We start from the raw sequence: 8,410 nt of genomic DNA on the forward strand, positions 1-8,410 counted from the left end.
GCATGCCTGTAGTCGCAGCTACTTGGGAGGCTGAGGCAGGAGAATTGCCTGAGCCTGGGAAGTGGAAGTTGCAGTGAGCCAAGATCATGCCATTCCACTCCAGCCTGGGCAACACAGTGAGACCTTATCTCAAAAAAATAATGATAGTACATGTTATGTTAAAGGTGAAAAGCATACATCAAGTGTGCATATAGAAGGAAGAGAATTGGCCAGGTGTGGTGACTCACACCTATAATCCCAACACTTTGGGAGGCCAAAGCAAGAGGATTGCTTGAGGTCAGGAGTTTGAGACCAGCCTGGACAACATAGCAAGACCTCATCTCTTCTAAAAATTAAAAAAAAAAAAAAAAAAAAAAGCATGGTGGTGCACACCTGTGGTCCCAGCTTGTTCTTAGTCAGGAGGTTGAGGCTACAGTGAGCTAAGATTGCACCACTGTGCACCAGCTTGGGTGAAGGAGCAAGACCCTGTCTCAAAAAAAAAAAAGAGTTCTTAGTTTGACCTTTTGTAGCAATCTGAGAAGTGTGTTTTTCAAGTTGGAAAAGAGGGAGAAAAGCAGCTTGCCTAAGATAAGGTAGCTCTTCATGATATGACTATTATTTTTGATATACAAATAAATAGAACATGATTAGGACATAAATATAGCTAGAAAAATTAATTCCCAAGGAAAGTGAGATTTGAGGAGTCCCTTTGTTCTGCAGCATCCCTAGACTGAATGATCTGTTGCAGATGATACATACCAAGTTCAAATTTAAAGATTTCTTTGTAAGCAGTAAGGTGACTTTCACTTATTTAACTTGGAACTGGAAAAAGGAACTTTTTTCCAGATTACATTTTCTGTATATTTTTAAAATGTCTTTTTTTTAAATACAAAAGCAATATATATTTGTTGTGAGAAAATTAGAATACACAGATAATTTAAAAATAAAATTTAAAAAACACGCAAAGATAACCAGAAGAAAATTTTTGCTATGTAACCTTTTTCTTCTGGTCTCTGCAAATCCTGCCATAGAAGCTTTTTTTTTAAACTTCAGGAGTGCCCTTCCTTTGCTCTATTAGGACATTACAGAAACCAATACTATGGAAAGCTGGCAGCAGTATCTGGATTAACTTTTTAAAAACAATGAAAGCATTTTACAGAAATTTCATTTCAGATAGTGCTGGAACTGTCTGTGTTCAGGAGATACCCTCAGAGGGAATCTGGCCTGAGCACCATCATGTCTAATCGCCTCCTCCTGTCTTGCATTTTCCTGCCAGCCCCCTTCCTACCCCTTAGCAGAGGGCCAGGTAAGAGTGCTTGGGCCCATAGGGGCTGTGGGTGTAGACTTCAATTACACCCCCAGCCCCCAGGGAAAAGCATTAGCTTTGAATCCTCAATCCCAGGCCCTCAACCTATGGTATTTATCTTTGGATTATTCTGTGCATCTATTAAAAATGGGACTATATTGTAAATAATGCTTTGTAAGCTTTCTCTCCCCACATAAGAATGCTATGTAAGCATTTTGTTAAATATTTTTAATGACTTTAGAGTCCAACTTTATACTCCTCTTTATGCGTTTTGGTTTTCTAATTTAATGCTAGTGTAAATGTTTTTGGAATAAACATTCCTGTGGCTAAATCTTTGCATACTTCTTGAATTATTACCTTAAGATGTTTCCAAGAAGTAGAATGACTGAATCAAAGAATGAACATTTTTAAATACCTTAAAATATACATTTTTGGTAAATAATATATACACTCTAAAAAAACTGGAAAATAGATGAGCAGACAGAAGAAAATATAAATCACCTGTAGTCACTTTTTGATTTTAATCATCCTGGCCTTTCACATGTATGTGTGATTTTTCAGTCATACATTGAAACACTTCCAGTTCTGTCTCCTTTATCTGATGCTTTCATGCTCTGGATCTTAAAACCTGGCCAATCATTTCCCCAGTAATGGATGCTGAATGTCAGCAACAGCTCTAGGTAAGTTGGCAACCATGACATGTATGGGCTAAGGCTCACAAGGCTTCTCTGGCTACAGAGAACCCAACTGCAGTCAGAGCAGAAACAGAAGCCAAGGTGAGGCAGTGGGATCCCAGTTTCACAGTGACCATCCATCAGTCACTGTGACCAGTCATGATAGCCTCCACATCCAAAAAGTGATTTCAGTCTTTGGTTATGTGTAGTGAACAACACCTGCACATTTATCTCCACTGTCTCCTGAAATTCCACTAAAATGGTAGTAAAGAAATAGAAAGGGCTAGGTGTGGTGGCTCATGCCTGTAATCCCAGCACTTTGGGAGGCTGAGGCCAGGGCATCACTTGAGTGAGGGCAACATAGCCAGTTTTAGAGGGTAACATAGGGAGACCCCCGTCTTTCAAAAAAACAAGAAAAGGCTTAAGTCCTTCAAGACAGGGAGAAGAGGAGAGGTGCTGAAAGCAGACAAGACAGGTTAGGATATGGAAAATAGAAAGCAGGTGGGCAAGTGGTAAAGTGGTATTAAGAATGGGCTCTGTGTTGAAGTGCTAGATCCACGACAGAGTCTGAGCAAGTTGGTTAACTCTCCATGTCACAATAAATTAGAGGAAATATTATCATAGTACCTACCCACAGAGTTGAAAGGAGTAACGGATAACACTCCATGTTAATTGCTTAGGACAATGCCTGATTGAGTTGGTGCTCAATAAATAGCAGCCATTATATGTATTATAACTGTTGCTGTTCCAGAGAGATCTGAGACATCAGCCAGAAGCAGGGGAAGCTAAAAAGGGCAACTTATCTCAAGTAGCCTCCCACGGAAGGTAAATTACCACATGGAAACAGCAAGACCCTGCGGGAAGCATCTGCAGCCAATTCCCAGAACTCAAGTTGTCAGGCTCACACCATCAGGCAGGAAAGTGGAGCCTTCCCCTCTAGGAAAAGATCTCTCCCCCCGAAAAAAGACCTGCGGATACTGACATTTAGTAATCAACAAAATAGGTCCTCTCCCACGCCTCTCAGTCAGCAAGTACCACCTACCCACGTAGTTTCTAGTCAATATCATAGTGGCTGCTGCTTGGCTATCAATGGACAAGCAACGAACACCAGGCATTTGAAGAGAAAGTCTAAATGAGTGACAGAGAATCAGACTTTTTAAGTAAGCAGAGAAAGGGGATGTGATGGAAATCAAAAAATACAGGTAGTAGAAGAAATCTGAAAGACAAAATTCTATTTCTTCAGAGACATGCAAGAAGAAACAAGAATAAAAGGCTATTAGAAAACATTGGAAGTCAGATCCTTTGAATAATACATACGCGATAGCCAAATATTTTTAAGTGTCAGATGACACATAGAATGTCAAAGCTGGAAGTTTCCCTAGAGGTCATTTACTGACCAACTATCCCCATGTGGAGGTGAGGAAATAGGGGCTCACGAAGGGTGAAGTTGTTTGCCTCAGGTGATAAAACCAGGACCCTCACAAATTAAAGGCGTGTATTCATGCAGAGGGCCTGGCAGTTGTAAGCACTCAGTAAATTCTAGTCTTAATAATGTTTATTAAGAACTTAGATGTTACTGCATGATCTTACTTATTTGTAAAATCTAAAAAAGTCAAGCTGATAGAAGACGGTAGAGTGGTGGTTACCAGGGGCTGGAGGGAAGGGTGGATGGAGAAAGCAGAGATTTTAGTCCAAGGGTATGTAAAGTTTCAGCTAGGAGGAATACATTCTAGTGATCTATGGCACAATATGCTCACTGTAGTTATTAACAATGCATATGTTTAAATGGCCAGAAGAGTATATTTTAAATGTTCTCACCACAAAGAAAGGATAAGTATATGAGGTGATAGATATGTTAATTAATCTGATTTGCTCATTTTGCAATGTGTATGTGTATCAAAACATCACATTGTACCCCACGAATATGTACCATTATTTGCTAATTTAACAATGCAGAGAATCAAGAACTTATATGTTCAACCTGGGCAACATAGACCTCATCTCTAGAAAAAAGAAAAACAAAATTGAGTCCCAGCTGTTCGGGAGCCTGAGAAGTAGAGGCTGCAACGAGCCAAGATCATGCCACTGCACTCTAGCCTGGGCGACAGAGTAAACCCTATTTTCAAAATAAAGAAAGAACTTATATGCAAGTAATAATAAAGTCATTTTAAAACGTTGAGGGATTATGTGTTAAGTATGAGGCAGAAGGCCTTCTTTTATATGGATTATCTCATTTGTGCTCACAACACACAGGTATTATTGTTCCTATTTTATAAATAAGAAATTTCAGATTAAGAGAGTTTAAATAAACCTGTCAAGCTCATCCTGATTACTGAATAGTGAAGCAAGGCTAACTCCAGAATGCTTTCTCATAGCCAGAGCCAGGAGTAGAGTCCAGTTCTAAAGAAATAATATCAAAACTCCAATATGTTACAATTCCCACTGAAGCTTAGACCAGTGCTGCCCAGTAGAAATATAATTTGAACCACACATGTAATTTTTAAGTTTCTAGAGCCATTTTTTATTAAAAAGGTGAAGTTAATTTTAATAATTTATTTTAATCCAGTACTATCCAAAACAGTATCATTTTGACACGTACTCAAAATAAAAATTACTAATGGGATTTTTTTACACTTTAAAAAATTCTCAATCTTTGGAATCTGGAGTGTAATTTACACTTCCAGCACACTTCGATTGGCTTAGCCATGTTTCGAGTGCTCCTAGCCACATGTGACCAGTGACTACTGCAATGGACAGCGCAGCCATCAACCAAGGGGTGCATCATAAGAAAGAGAGTCAGAGGATTGTTTGTGCCAAGTTCAACCTCAGTTTCTCTCCTTGTGTAATTGGCCTAGGGATAGGTAAGCTGAGCAGGGAGCTAATTCCCAATTAATTGTTAGGCTCAGTGCCTATGTATACTTTTCCTGATTCCTCCAGAAGGTGTCCCTTGTCTGTCTCCAAAATATTCCACATTGCCTCTATCCCAGCAGTTATCACACTCCATGCTAATTCTGCTTTTACATGCTAATGGCCTCCATCAAACTGTGGGTTGAGGACAGGGCCCATTTCTTTTAAATCTCTGATTCCAAAGCACCTCTCTGTTGTGAACATGAAATAAAAGAATCCCTATAAAGCACTGGATACATTTCATGGGCTCTTGATGCTCTATTGGAAAAAGCGAACAAAAGCATGCCTTTGTCACTAGGTGACACTCTTGTCCCAGGCTTTTTGTTTTTGCTCTTATTCTTCATAGTGTTAGGGGGAGCTGATTTTCACATTCACAAGAAAATAGAAGCATCCCAGATCTTTCTGGCTGACCTTCAAAGCTCCAAGTGACAGGATCTAAGATTTAAGGTGTATATTCAAAGGGAAATGCCATATTGGTGACAGTGCCCTAACTCCTGTCATGCCAGCTCTTCAGCAAGCAGTCCAGAAATCTGTTTTCTTGTTTTTGTTTTGTTTTGTTTTGTTTTTTTAAACCTGGCCAGTTTGTCCTGGCTGCGTGAGGAAATTGAATATCCCGATTTGGAATGAATAGGAAAGGGATCCTGGGATTAGTATCTGGGGTTGGGGCTGTTGAGAGCCAGAAGAGGGGCCAACCTGTCCCCATTTGACAAGCAAGTGCCTGATTTGTGACTCTCTTGGGAGGCCCACAGCCCCTCTTGCTGGGGTCTAATGCTCAGTGCAGAGTTTTGGGGGGACCACTGTTAAATCCACTCAAGGCTTCCATATTTGCACCTTCGTCTTATGAATCCAGTAAATATCTAGCAGCAGAATTGAGATTCAGAAAACTGTGCAAGACTATCCTAAGAATGCTGGCCAATTCTGGACATGGTGTGCATGTGTGTGTATGGTAGACTGAAGAAGGATAGTGTGGAGATTACATAAGCAACACAGGCTTCTTTCTGCTAAAATGGCTTTTCTGTGCAGACTATTCTTCAAGTCCTGGAAATATATCCAGCCCAATTTATTGTATTCAGGCCAAAGGAGCAGTAAGTTGAAACCTGCTATATAAGTAGGATGGTCAAATAGTCAATTTATTGTCAAAATCAGGACACTTTTCAGAGGAAAGAGTAGTGTTTTTTTGTAATTGCACTGGAACAGCAAGCAAAAATCGGGAGGCTCCTGAGCAAACTGGGATGGATGGTCACTCTATATACAAGGCGTGGCCAGTGCCCTATTCAGCTTGTTGTCAGATGTAACTCAGAATGAAGGTTATCCATTCTGTTCTGGCTATTTTTCCTCCTCAACAGAAGAAAATACCAGCGGTGTTTCCTAGTGTATGATGAGCAGAGTGACTGCGATTAGACCTCACTAATTTCCATAATTTTACCAGGAAAACCACTTTGCAGAAGAGTCCAACGTATCTGTTGCTCTGCAGTGGATTCTGAAGTCCCTCGGAATGCTCAGTGACTTCTGCATTTGGCTAACAGAGGCTTTGGTACCAGGAATTCCCAACAGCTTAAAAAAGTGAATCCATATCAGATATCAGTTTCTACTTTTCTCATGATCTGTTCTTTATTTCCGTCTGATTTATTTAAAGACTAGCTAATTTCCTCCAGGCCTAGACCTATAATCCCAAATTAATGTGGACAGTTGCAGAGAGATGTCTTTCTTTGCCTTATAGTTTGTATGTCCTTGAAGCGTATGGCTAAAAGCAAAGTCTCTTCTCCTTGCTTGTTCCTTCATCCCCAGCAGAGGTGTGTACCTCTGCATGATCTCCTAGAGGAGTGGATTTATTTTGAGCACTGCGATATAAGAAGCCAGCTGCATGGTGTGGTGCAAAGACCACAAACTGGATCAGAAGACATGAGATCAGTGAACCTGGTACAGATCCTGCCCCTAGTAGATACTCAGTAAATGTGAGCTGATTCCCAATCAGATCATTCTAGTTAACCATTGCAGCAGAGGGGAGACTTCTGTGGCCTCTACCAACACTGTGTCAGAAGAGTTCTTTGCCTGGGTGCCCCCCAGTTCAAACCTAGTAGATGCTAGGACCATCCAGAGCAAGTGAGAACTACCAACACTGAGGCCTCTACAGATCAAGGATCTTTCAGCTATGGATCCTTTAAATCTTAAACATGATTCCTTTAGGTCCCTGGGGACCTGAATAAGAAAGGATCATATTCTACCCAGACATGAAAAAGTTAAGCCTTCCTCTAACTCAGAATTTGACAGGAGAAGTAAGGACGTATCATAAAACAGTGGACAGAATCAGGACTTTGGGGTTAGATAGCCCTGGGTTTTTAGTTGTTGTGTTTGTTTGTTTTGGAGATGTAGTCTTGCCCTGTCGCCCAGGCTGTAATGCAGTGGTGTGACCTCCTGAATTGAAGGGACTCTCCTGCCTCAGCCTCCTGAGTAGCTGGGACTACAGGGACACGATGCCCAGCTAATTTTTTTTGTATTTTTAGTAGAGATGCAGTTTCACCATATTGGCCAGGCTGGTCTTGAACTCCTGACCTCAGGTAATCTGCCTGCCTCAGCCTCCCAAAGTGTTGGGATTACAGGCATGAGCCACTATGCCCGGCCAGCCCTGAGTTTGAACACCTACCCTTACCAGCATCTACTTAATCAAAGTCACTTAACACCTGGAGCCTCATTTGTAAACTGGGGATAATGAAAACGACCTGCAGGGTTGCTATGGCAACAAGATACTACAGATGTTAGGTTCCAGCACATAATAGACTCTCCATATGGAATCTATTGTTATTTAAAAGGACAGTAACACTTAGGGTCACTTGAGAAAATAGCTCTGTACTAAAAAGGAACCAGTGACTGCCAGATGCCAGAAAGAAGACTCTAAAATCATAAATCTCAAAACAACAACCCTAAGACTGTACTTGTGAGCCATTTCAACTATGTAGTTTATAGGAGAAATCCCTTTACACTACAGCAAGTTAAGCTTCAACTTAAATCAATGGCTGGGCTTGATTCATTGGTAGTGGTTGTCTGAAATGCTGGTTAAGAAATATTATGCTGCTGAGTCAACTCAGTGGGGACGCGTGCCGTGGCTGACTGATCAGCGATGCCTGCTCTGGGCACAGGATTGGGAAGCAGAAGCAAGCATACCACATAGTTACCCTGTGTTCCTCGCCCACCAGCGGATGAGACTGCTCTTAATACAGGGAAGAATTTGCAAGTCTAGAACAGCACTCAGGCTTTGGGTAGCTTAGGGGAAATAAATGAAAGGTAGTGATGCACCAAAGACTGATGCAAATAGGAAGGTTTGGAAGATCGTGGGAAATCTTGATAGTATGTAGGCAAAGTTCAATGATTTCCTAACTCTACCCATGGACAGCCCCACAAGGGTAGTCAAAAGGGCCTGAGCAATTGCCTCTAAGAGCCAAGAGAAAATTCTGAATATTGGGAAACCCTAAATCAGTCCACAGAGCGTGAGTTAAAGTGCAGGAGGAGATGGGAAGAGCAACAGAGTATAAGGTAAAATTAAAGC

This window comes from Chlorocebus sabaeus, chromosome 17 (assembly GCF_047675955.1).
Source record: "Chlorocebus sabaeus isolate Y175 chromosome 17, mChlSab1.0.hap1, whole genome shotgun sequence".
NCBI classification, from domain to species: domain Eukaryota; kingdom Metazoa; phylum Chordata; class Mammalia; order Primates; family Cercopithecidae; genus Chlorocebus; species Chlorocebus sabaeus.